Source organism: Lissotriton helveticus, chromosome 7, assembly GCF_964261635.1.
Source record: "Lissotriton helveticus chromosome 7, aLisHel1.1, whole genome shotgun sequence".
NCBI lineage: Eukaryota > Metazoa > Chordata > Amphibia > Caudata > Salamandridae > Lissotriton > Lissotriton helveticus.
The window spans coordinates 786877711-786889611 of record NC_136068.1 but is presented as its reverse complement, the minus strand read 5'-3'; the positions used below and the strand labels follow the sequence as shown (position 1 = coordinate 786889611).

The following is an 11901-nucleotide window of genomic DNA, read 5'->3' as shown; positions in this document are numbered from 1 at the left end:
AGGTCAGTCGAACCATCTCCACCTGCTGGGGCATTATCCATATCCTGAGAAGGATTAGAAACTACCTTTCCCCTCAGGCCAGGAAACAGATTGCCGTTGCCCCTATAGGCTCAAGAATAGACTACTGCAATGCGCTGTATGCGGGCCTGAAAAAGAGCCTTCTGCAGCGCTTGCAGGTAGTCCAAAATGCGGCGGCCAGGTTTGTCCTTGACATTCCTAAGCGCTCCTCTGCTACAGCGGCTAGAAAGCTGCTTCATTGGCTCCCTGTTGAGGCACGGATTCACTTTAAGATCGTGTGCATGACGTATAAGGCTTTGGCCAGAAATAGCCCCTCTGGTCTTGGATCTATTCTGTCCCGATACTCTCCCATTAGAAATGTGCGGTCCTCTGGCAGACTCCTGCTATCTACCCCCCGTGTCAGGAGAGCGAAATGGGGTGGCAGGGCCTTTTCCACACTGGCCCCTAAATGGTGGAATGCTCTCCCCCTGGAAATAAGATCATTACCCACCCTTCAGGCTTTCAAAGGGGCCTTGAAAACCCACCTTTTTGTGCAAGCGTACCTGTAGCGATGTAGTGATTTCCTCTTTATTGTTCTGTTCTGTTAGGCGCCTTGATACCTTCGGGTTATTGTTTGCGCATTATAAATCTTATTCATTCATTCATTCAGGAGGCCTGGCTGCACAGGGGGTGTGGATAGGAAAGGTGGGCCGGCTCGAGTCACAGCAGGTTCAATGATACAGCAGCACAACGCGGTGTAAGCAGCGCTCAGGTACCTGAGGGTGAGGCACCCATTACGCCCGCTAGGCCCCGATTTGGGCCGGCACGACACAACGTGGTGCGAGCGGCAGGCTCCCGGCGGCTGCACAGTGGCTTAGACTGCTAAACTTTTAAACTGTGCCCCCGCCCTCACGCTGCGATTGGACAAATTAGTGCTTGAGTTTACTGACTCGTGATGTCGTCAATCATGTGAATCTCGGCTTGCCCTGCCGAGATGATGTGAAAGTTACATTTGTAGCAGGTCCAGACCGCACTGAGCGAGCCAGCCCCCAACCAACCTTGCTGCAAGCAGTGCATAGACGCGCTGCCAGTTAAGAGCTTTACCCTCCGTGTGGTGCTCATTTAGCAGGCTCTGTCATGGAGAGGAGGCGCTATAAATGCGTGACAATGCATTTCAGTGTGGTGATACGGATCACCGCACTGAAATGCGTAAGAGTCACACCTGAAGCGTTATACTTGACAGGACTGTGTCAGAGGCCACACCTACTTTTCACAGGCTCCACCCACTTCCTCCATTGGCTCCACCAACTTACTAGCTGCGTGGGTTGCTGTGAAACATGGCTTAAAGGTTTTTTTTTATGCGTTATGACTGGGTCAGTACTGGCCGCGTCATAGTGCTCTTATTATTTTGTTCCTTTAACTCATGTTGCCCATGTTGCTGTGCAACATGTAAAAAAATTGACAAAGTCAATAGATTTTGCATAGGTAAAACCTATTGGCTTTGACAATGTTTGTTTTCACTCGCTTCCTCTTTCCTGTTTAGAAATGTTGGCAAGTACGGTCTCTGCACTTTAAAAAAAAAAATCACCAGCTGACACTACCCGCACCGGTTATTTGTGTTATGGAATTGATGTTACGTATGTTGTATTTTAGTGAAGCTATCAATTTTGACTCTTACAAAACCCAAATACAAGTGCATTGCACTGGCATCTTACTACAGTTTACCCATAGACTAGAGGAACAGTTGTTTCTCAAAAGGTCCCTAGATTTAAACATGAATAGTCCTGGATAAAGCACGCAAATGGAAAACTTAAGGGAGAGCAAAGTTAATAAACCCTACAGATCTCAAACGGACAGAGACTTACTTGCGATTTGTGCCTGCCTACAGGATAGAAAGCTAGCACAGCGGCCATGTTAGTTGTAGTTCGATCTTTTCAATCCAATCCGCTTCCACAACGGGCGGGTCATACCTTGTGAGGTGACTTCTATTGGTTATCCGCTTCCCACCAGAGCCTTGCCTTACGAAGAGACGCCTATTGAAAGCGAGTTGTTTTTTTTGGTCACTATTCTCAATGCGCGGTCTAGTGTTGAGTTAGGTTCTGTCTATTTCCTTTCCTTTGTTTCCTAGCAACGGACGCGGAGAAGCCTGAGACTGAAGAAAGTTGGAGGAAATCGCGACCTAAGAGAGAGGTACGTGCCGGGCTGTACTCAGGGAGACCTAATCGGGGTCAGGCAGGGTTGAAGGGGAAGCATTAGCCCATTCACCAAAGAAACACGAGTACCTGCATTGGCTTATCATTCCTTTAATTTAGGCACTAATAGTCTTCTTCCGCAGGGTCAGCGATCACATCGAAATGCATACACGAAAAATTACACACCGATTTTCCCCAAAATCCATTGCTCTTACATGCGTTACCTACGTAACAGTAACCGTGGTCTTGACTCTTTTAAGCCCCCTAAAACCAGTGCTTCTTCATTTCCATGGCTGCACGGTTGCTGCTCATGTACCCCATTTATGTTTCCCACGGCAGCTAGCTAAAGCCATATGCACATAGCATTTCTACATTCATCCGCATATTAAACCGTGCTCCTGCACCATTTGGACCATCTTTAGACAATCTAATTCCCTGATTAGTTTATGCACTTCTTCTGTCTCAAGCACAATGGACACTATCGGTATTAAACTATTCGAAGTTATGTATAATCCCTTTTACTCAGTTTGCTTATCGATTGTGTATTGCCCATTTTTAGGGCAAGCCTATACTAGACAGCTCAAAGTGACTGGTCTTAAAAGACCTATTTTGTGCTTGCCACTTTCCAAGAAATTACAGGGGTTTACAGCCCCGCTTTGCTTACAATTTTACCATTGGTTGGCTCTATTGTCACTCTCCTTTGCTTTCTTCTTATTCAATGGCTTTCCTTGTCCCAATTTGTCTTGTTTGTGTTAGTCCCTCCCTTGGAGCATACCCTGTTTACCATTTCCCTGATTAGCTAGCTTCTATCGGTAGTGTTGTGTCACTGGGTAAGAGCACTAGGTGGGATGCACAAGGGAGGAGAGTCCAGAGGTCCCCTGCGGGCAGTGGGGGCTGGTGACATTTGAAAGTGATGGGCCGTAAAAGTTTGGTATTACTTTTATGTAGTAAGCAACACAAGCACACTTAATAAACATGAGTGGGGTCCAGGCTGGGTCCTCTTCCAGAGAAAACATGGAAAACGATTGGCAAATGGTGCATTTTAAAGCAAAGTAATTTAGTGATAAAGCAAGGCCTATAAAACAGTGGGAAAGTTTAGTCTTAAAATATTAGGCACATTAACAACTGCCCTATATTACTGCATTATTATGTTCAACAGTTACTTTAATATGCAAGTTATATAACACAACAGCTTCAGCCTTTTAAAGTGTGTGCTTGCCCAGAGTCTTGCACTGCATACTGCATCAACTTTGTAAGAAAATGCTCTAACTAGACTTCAGGAAGGACCCACAGCTGCTGACTGCAATCAGTCATATATAGAAATATGTGAAGACAGGTCTTTAAGTGGTGGCTAAAAATGAACATGTAAAATATATTTCAGTTATTGCCTTAGTGTGCTACCCGACTGGTATTTTAGTTTTTCTCAGACATGTAATTGCATCCACATATATAACACAACTGACCTACACCTAAAACCTGTCCGTATGATTGACTTTGTCAAAGGTTGTTAGCTGTTTACGATAATTGAGTAACATCAAGATTTTTTAAAATAAATAATTGACCTTCAATTCTGAAATTTCAATAGTAGTGAGGCCTGTGGAAAGAGTTATGTGCACTTTATGATAGATATGTATGCCCTTTTTTTCTGCAAATCTCGTCCATCTGTACATCTTCAACCACCTCTATTTCCTCTTCAGCACCCTCTTTTCACTCTTCCCCAATGCACTTCCTTGCATCTCTCTCACTTCACCACTTCCAAACATATACTGCACTCACTCACATTTAAGCAATTTATTTTCTTTTGCCCTGTAAATATTTTGCCTCCTGTGCAGCCCCTCCACACACGTTCCCACAGAATTGCAATTGTAACTCGAATGCATGACCATTGTTTTGTGTGCTGTGCAGAGGCCAACCCACTAACAGGCACGGTGCTATGGCTTCAGCGTCAGACCTCTCAATCAAAGCACCTCATAAACACATGGCATGGCTCAAAGTATGGACAGAAACACAACATGATTAAATAGCTAACTCTTGAGGAAGGCAAGATTAAGAAAAATGTGAATTAAGAGAGGAACAAAATTGATGACATGCATTACCTTAACGTTTTTAACACCTATTGTTCGTAATCAATTCATGGTTTTGGCATTAATGTTGTTAAGGGCATGAAGATAGGGACAGTTTTAATGTCATACCTCAAATAACTGTCTACTGTAAGCACATATCTCTTGCTTTGCACTTGAGTCGGATATTTGGATCAACTTCACAAGGGAACAAGAACCCTGGTCTGGATCAATTTTGTGGGGGAACAAGTACTAGAGCTCCACTTCTAACAGGGCCTGTGACGTGCAGCCAGAGTCTGAGGTGTCACAGTTCTATATAACAGAAGATTTGCATTCTAACACTTACAATTACCGAGAACAAGGCACCAACGCACACGTGCATGCATCCACTCCTACATTTGACGAATGGGAAAGGGTGGGGTCTATGCTTGTGAATGATGGAAGGCTGCTCTTCAGCAGTGACAGAGACTCCAATGCCCGAAACCATGACGCTGAAAGCGTCACTGGCACATTTTGGATACTGCCATGGAATGCAATAGCAATGAAGGGCTTTAGAACAGCAAGCCCTACGTCCTGCGTCCTGCGTCACAGTTCAGAAAGTTGAAGTTGATTTGCTGCCTAACTTCCGTCTTCTACTTTAGAGCGAGGCGGGGCAGGCAGCCTGGAACAGACAGCCCAGACTTAAATACATCAATTTGTTTAGAGCACGGGTACTCATAGTACGGCCCTGGCCGCCAGCGGCCTGGCAAGCCTTTCTTGGCAGCCCGCGGACCTTGCAGACATCCTACTGGTGTGTTTTTTTTTTTTTTAAAGAGTGTCAGCAAACACCGCCGGTTGGAGTCCGAGAGACTCTGCTCTCTGGGGGGCTGGGCAATGTTCCAGTAATAGAGTGGAGATGCAGGGGCGCTAAGAAGAGGCGAAACACAACAAAGAAAGTTAATGGTCTTTTAATGACCTGTGAAGTACTCAGGTGCGGCTCTGTGTGTGCCGGGGAAGCTGTCTGAGCCGGGCTGACACACACTTGGGGGGAGAGGGGATGGAGAATTTACTGAAGCCCTTTCGGCCAGGGTCTGGGCTGGCGTGGGTGCACACTGCACACTTACAAGTGCAGGAATGCCAAAAATGATTCCTCAAACCGTGATCCTGGCTGTGTAAATTAGCATGCCACAAACATGTCATTGAAATAGCTCACCCCACAGAGCAAGCACATGTACATGGGCATTCAAAATTGTAAATTTTTATGATTTGAATAATGAGGCGTACGAAACTCAAAGCACAACACATTCAGTTCATCACAAGAAGAATCAGGAATCTCGTGCAACTTCACTGCTCCGTCATGGGAGGGCCTCAACCTAGAAATAATGTTGCTGAACACTTGGTAATATCACACACAGCCCTACTAAGTATTTTCAATTAGTACACAACGTTTCAATTTGTGAGATATGCTAATCGTACGTGAAAATTATCTTTTTTTTAATGAACTAAATTACGATTTTGACAGCATCGTTTTCACATGCATATGCCCACAACGTACATAGATACTGAAGGGGAATCATAAATATCCCTGTACTTTTATGGTTCACAACCAAGCATACCTCTCCCCAGGACTGTTGCGGCTTCCCGTGCGGCCGGCAAGCCTTCCTTGGCGTCCCACTGACCTTGCAGTTAATTGACCCATGGCCCTCCAGAAACCCACTTTTACCAGCGGCAGAAGAGAGTGGAGAGAGAGAGTGGAGAAAGAGAGTGGAGAGGGAGAGAGAGAGTGGAAAGAGAGCGAGAAAGAGAGAGAGATAGATAGAGAGTGGGGAGAGAGAGAGGAAAGAGATAGTGGAGAGAGAGAGTGGAGAAAGAGAGAGTGGAGAGAGAGAGGAGAGAGAGAGTTGAGAGAGAGGAGAGAAGAGAGTGGAGGGAAAGAGAGAGAGATGAAGAGAGAGAGAGAGAGAGAGAGAGTGGGGAGAGAGAGAAAGAGGAGAGAGAGAGAGAGAGGGACACAGAGAGAGAGGAGAGAGAGTGGAGAGAGAGAGAGAGTGGAGAGAGAGTGGAGAGGGAGAGAGTGGAGAGAGAGAGTGAGAGAGTGGAGAGAGAGTGGAGAGAGAGAGAGGAGAGAGAGAGAGTGCAGAGAGAGAGAGTAGAGAGGGAGAGAGTGGAAAGAGAGAGAGAGAGTGGAGAGGGAGAGAGTGGAAAGAGAGAGAGAGTGGAGAGAGAGAGGAGAGAGAGAGTGGAGAGAGAGATGAGAGAGGGAGAGGAGCGAGAGAGATGTAGAGAGAGAGTGGAGAGAGAGAGAGTGGAAAGAGAGAGAGGGTGTAGAGAGATTGGAGAGAGAGCGAGTGGAGAGAGAGAGAGTGGGGAGAGAGAGTGGAGAGAGAGAGAGTGGAGAGAGAGAGGGAGTGAAGAGAGAGAGGAGAGGAGAGGAGAGAGAGAGAGAGAGAGTGGAGAGAGAGGAGAGAAGAGAGTGTAGAGGAGAGAGAGATGAAGAGCGAGAGAGTGGAGAGAGAGAGAGTGGAGAGAGAGTGGAGAGAGAGAGTGGAGAGAAAGTGGAGAGAGAGAGAGAGAGAGAGAGAGGAGAGAGAGATTAGATAGAGATTAGATAGAGGAGAGGAGAGAGATGAAGAGAGTGTGGAGAGAGAGAGGGGAAAAGGAAGAGTGAAGAGAGGGAGAGAGGGAAGAGAGAGAGTGTGGAGAGAGAGTAGAGAGAGAGATTAGAGAGAGCGAGTAGAGAGAGAGAAGAGAGAGAGAGTGGAGAGAGAGAGAGATAGTGAGAGATTGGTGAGAGAGAGTGGAGGGAGACTGACTGACTAAGAGAGAGATAATGACTGACAGAGAGAGAGACTGACTGACTGAGAGAGACTGACAGAGAAACAAACCGACTGAGAGAGAGTGACTGACAGAGAGAGAGACTGACTGACAGAGAGAAAGACTGACTGATAGGCTGACTGACTAAGAAAGACTGACTGACTAAGAGAAACTGACTGACTAAGAGAGACTGACTGACTAAGAGAGAGACTGACTAAGAGAGAGAGACTGACGGCGAGAGTGTTTGACTAAGAGAGAGAGACTGACTGATAGATAGAGAGACTGACAGAGAGAGAGAGACTGACTGACAGAGAGCGACTGACTGACTAAGAGAGGCTGGCTGGCTGACTGAGAGAGAGACTAACTGAGAGAGACTAACTGACTGACTGAGAGAGAGAGACTGACTGACTGACAGAGAGAGGCTGACTGCCAGAGATAGAGACTGACTGACAGCGAGAGAGAGACTGACTGAGAGAGACTGACTGTGAAAAACTGACTGACTGACTGAGAGACAGATTGACTAAGAGAGAGACTGACTGACAGAGAGACTGATTGACTGACAAAGAGAGACTAACTGACTGAGGGAAAGATACTGACAGACAGAGAGAGAGACTGACTAAGAGAGAGACTGACTGAGAGAGAGACTGACTGACTAGGAGAGAGAGACTGACAGAGAGAGAGAGAATGACTGAGAGAGAATGACTGAGAGAGAGACTCAGAGAGAGAGACTGACTGAGAGTGACTGAGAGAGAGAGACTGACTGAGAGTGACTGACAGAGAGAGACTGACTAACGGAGAGAGACTGACAGAGAGAGTGACTGATAGAGAGAGAGTAACTTACAGAGAGAGAGACTGACAGACAGACTAGCTGTCTGACTTAGAGAGACTGACTAAGAGAGAGACTGACTGTCTAAGAGAGAGACTGACTAACTGACAGAGAGACTGATTGTCTGACAAAGAGCGACTGAATGACTGAGGGAGAGAGACTGACAGACAGAGAGAGAGAGACTAAGAGAGAGAGACTGACTGACTGGGAAACTGACTGACTAAGAGTGAGACTGACTGAGAGAGAGAGACTGACTGACTAGGAGAGAGAGACTGACTGAGAGAGAGAGACTGACAGAGAGAGACTGACTGTGGGAGAGACTGAGAGAGACTGACTGACAGAGAGAGACTGTCAGAGAGAGTGACTGATAGAGAGAGAGTAACTCACAGAGAGAGAAACTGACTGACAGACAGACTAGCTGACTGACTTAGAGAGACTGACTAAGAGAGCGACTGACTGACTGACTGCGAGAGAATGACTGACTGAGAGACTGACTGACTAAGAGTGAGACTGACTGACTTAGAGAGACTTACTGACTGACTGAGAGAGAGAGAGAGAGAGAGAGACTGACTGACTGAGAGAGAGAGAGAGAGAGAGAGAGAGAGAGAGAGAGAGAGAGAGAGAGAGAGAGAGAGAGACTGATTGACTGGGAGAGACAGAGACTGACTGACTGCGAGACACAGAGAGAGAGACTGGCCTCAGCAGTCATGGAGTTTGCTCCTGGAATAAAAAGTAAAGCCTTGGGAGTCCTCTTGACTTTCTGCAGTTTTTGGTCCTTGCCTTACCGCCATTGTGTTTGCAAGACATTGCAGGCTATTGCGGGGTTAAGGATGGGCCAAAAGTAACCCTGTGATGGAATTGGGGTAAAGTGTGTATGAAGCTATGCACTGCCTGTTAAGATTGCATTGTCTATTTTTTTAAGCAGGGTTGATTGTTTTTACTCTAGTCCCGCCCCCCACTGACCCCGCCCCCGCCCCCCCACTGACCCCACCCCTTCTGGTGCGGCCCTCTGCCACAAACTACACTGTCATTTTGGTCCCCGGCAGAAAGTTAGTGAGTAGCCATGGTTTAGAGATAAGATCGCATCTCTAAAACAATCTATCTATTTCATATTTGTACAGGAATGTGTAGGAATTTCAGGGGGCGCAGCCCCAGAGCCCTAATGGAAAAGGAGCCTCTGCTTCAGTAGTCATGCCAGATAGTTCGTCCTGGCGTCTCATGTCAGGACGTGTATATATGGAACACGCAAGGTGGGCTTGGTCAGTTTGGAGCCACAAGGTTAAACTGGTAATTAGTGTTCGTGTCTTATTTTGAACCAGCACCGCCAGACTCATTCCACACTGGTGATGAGGATGCCACACCAACCCCCAACAATGTCTGCTCCCCTGCCTACCTCCTGTGCGGGATTGTATATTTTTCTGGAGCATTCTGCCTTGTCTGCCCACTGCCCTGATGCCAGTTAGCAGCCCAGCCTCTACCACTGATGTCCCCCGACTGCCCACCGCAGTCACGAATCAGCAGCTTGTCGGAGCTACGTCTCTGCTCCCAAGGCCCAGTCTATTCTCCTGGCAGCCAGCCCAGAAGCCTGCAGAAAGTGCAAGAGGCCTCATTGCTGCGGCTTACTCTGTCTCTCACACAGCAACCCCACCTCATGTCTCAGAGGACTGTCGTATTAAACCTGCCTGCGCACAGTGGAGCCCTGCCCACCTCCTCCCCATGAATATCTACTACGATACCGGCACACCTGAATGGCTGCTGCCCGGCAGGAGCTCTTTTACACATGATTTCACCTGGATGGCTGCCCATGTGACTTTTAGCAAGCTCCCCAAGGGACCACTGCGCTTATTGTCAAGGAGGCCAGCCCATCAACCTTGAGCACCCCCAGTCACCACCTGAAGACTATCAAGCTCCAAGGCATCCCAGGCAACTGACATCTGAGTTCCCACGTCTGCAGGGAGAGTTAGAATGCATGCCTGCAGCGATACCCCTTGCTTTGCAGCACACAGTGGGTGCCAGCAATCTAGTCAACAGCAGTCACTGCCAGCATTATCCTACTCCACTGTGGGAGCACCAACCCACTCCTAACTGCCTACATAACCCTAACCCACTGGCGAAATGTGTGCAAAAGTAACTTAGGTTTGAGAACACCCTGGACCAATCCATTGCCACTGCTACCACTCTCCCATTTCTTCTGTCCTGGCAGTGGAGCTGCTAGCTGTGACTTCGGCCCGTCAACACAAGCAGCCCTGTGGAAAACCTTGGTGGATTGCCTGGAGACCTATTTTGAAGCTGTGAAAGTCGCAGATGAGAGGAAGCGGCCCTTCTCCTTCACTTGGGTGGAAATGACGTCCATAAGATCTCCATGTCAGTAGTCAAACCTGGAACCCATGCACGTACACTACCCTGAATAATGTCATCATTGCGCACTTCGAACCAAACGCTAGCCTTGACCATGAGTGGTTCCTCCTCCGACAAGCACAGCAGGAACCAGACAAATCTGTAGATGTCTTCTACAGCCACCTGAAGGAGCTATTATTTACAACAAGGGGTGGTGATGGACAGAGTCTCTGAATTAAGCAGAGTACTCTCACCCAGTCAAGAGATCAGGGCTAGATCCAACACCGTTTTTTAGCTCATTGCACCATCCCAGTTTCAGAACCTGGCTGTATGCAAATTAGTCTGTCCCTGGCCCAGTGCATCATGGGAACAGGGCAGACCAGACTACAAAAGCCAATTCTTACACTGGGAAGGAAACAAGCTTCCGGGGACCGGTTTCTGGCATTACAGCCGTCTTCGGCCCGGCTTGCTTGAATCCTGATGGTGCAATGAGCAAGGGACTCACATCTGAGTATACCCTTCCACGCTTAGGGTGGACAAAATTATTTACAACAAGGGGTGGTGATGGACAGAGTCTCTGAATTAAGCAGAGTACTCTCACCCAGTCAAGAGATCAGGGCTAGATCCAACACCGTTTTTTAGCTCATTGCACCATCCCAGTTTCAGAACCTGGCTGTATGCAAATTAGTCTGTCCCTGGCCCAGTGCATCATGGGAACAGGGCAGACCAGACTACAAAAGCCAATTCTTACACTGGGAAGGAAACAAGCTTCCGGGGACCGGTTTCTGGCATTACAGCCGTCTTCGGCCCGGCTTGCTTGAATCCTGATGGTGCAATGAGCAAGGGACTCACATCTGAGTATACCCTTCCACGCTTAGGGTGGACAAAATTATTTACAACAAGGGGTGGTGATGGACAGAGTCTCTGAATTAAGCAGAGTACTCTCACCCAGTCAAGAGATCAGGGCTAGATCCAACACCGTTTTTTAGCTCATTGCACCATCCCAGTTTCAGAACCTGGCTGTATGCAAATTAGTCTGTCCCTGGCCCAGTGCATCATGGGAACAGGGCAGACCAGACTACAAAAGCCAATTCTTACACTGGGAAGGAAACAAGCTTCCGGGGACCGGTTTCTGGCATTACAGCCGTCTTCGGCCCGGCTTGCTTGAATCCTGATGGTGCAATGAGCAAGGGACTCACATCTGAGTATACCCTTCCACGCTTAGGGTGGACAAAATTATTTACAACAAGGGGTGGTGATGGACAGAGTCTCTGAATTAAGCAGAGTACTCTCACCCAGTCAAGAGATCAGGGCTAGATCCAACACCGTTTTTTAGCTCATTGCACCATCCCAGTTTCAGAACCTGGCTGTATGCAAATTAGTCTGTCCCTGGCCCAGTGCATCATGGGAACAGGGCAGACCAGACTACAAAAGCCAATTCTTTTCTAGCTAGCATCTTTATGCTGCAAGATGAAGTGGAGGAAGTCAGAATGCAGTTCATACAGGGGCGCGCATCACTGAAGCTCCGTGAGTGCCTTTTACAGGATCCCAATATGTCCCTGAGAGATATCTTGACCATGGGGCAATCCAAGACACTTTCCAAGGTGCGAGCAACCCACATGGACCAGGCTCAATCAGCATCCATCAAGGAGGAGCCAGTCAATGCGATCCGCTAAGAGCCCCGTAAGCCAAAGCA

At 47.7% G+C, this 11901-nt stretch overlaps 1 protein-coding gene across 2 annotated transcripts in view; it reads left to right on the top strand.

Annotated features, from left to right (window-relative positions):
* The first annotated feature begins 2062 nt into the window (after positions 1–2062).
* Positions 2063–11901, top strand: part of NME5 (NME/NM23 family member 5) — a 140236-nt gene continuing 130397 nt past the window's right edge. Inside the window, exon 1 of one of the 2 annotated variants that reach the window (XM_078650683.1) lies at positions 2063–2187. The gene's annotated coding sequence lies outside the window, so the exon portion shown is untranslated. The remainder of the gene's footprint in view (positions 2188–11901) is intronic. The other variant, XM_078650684.1, reaches the window with a different exon arrangement.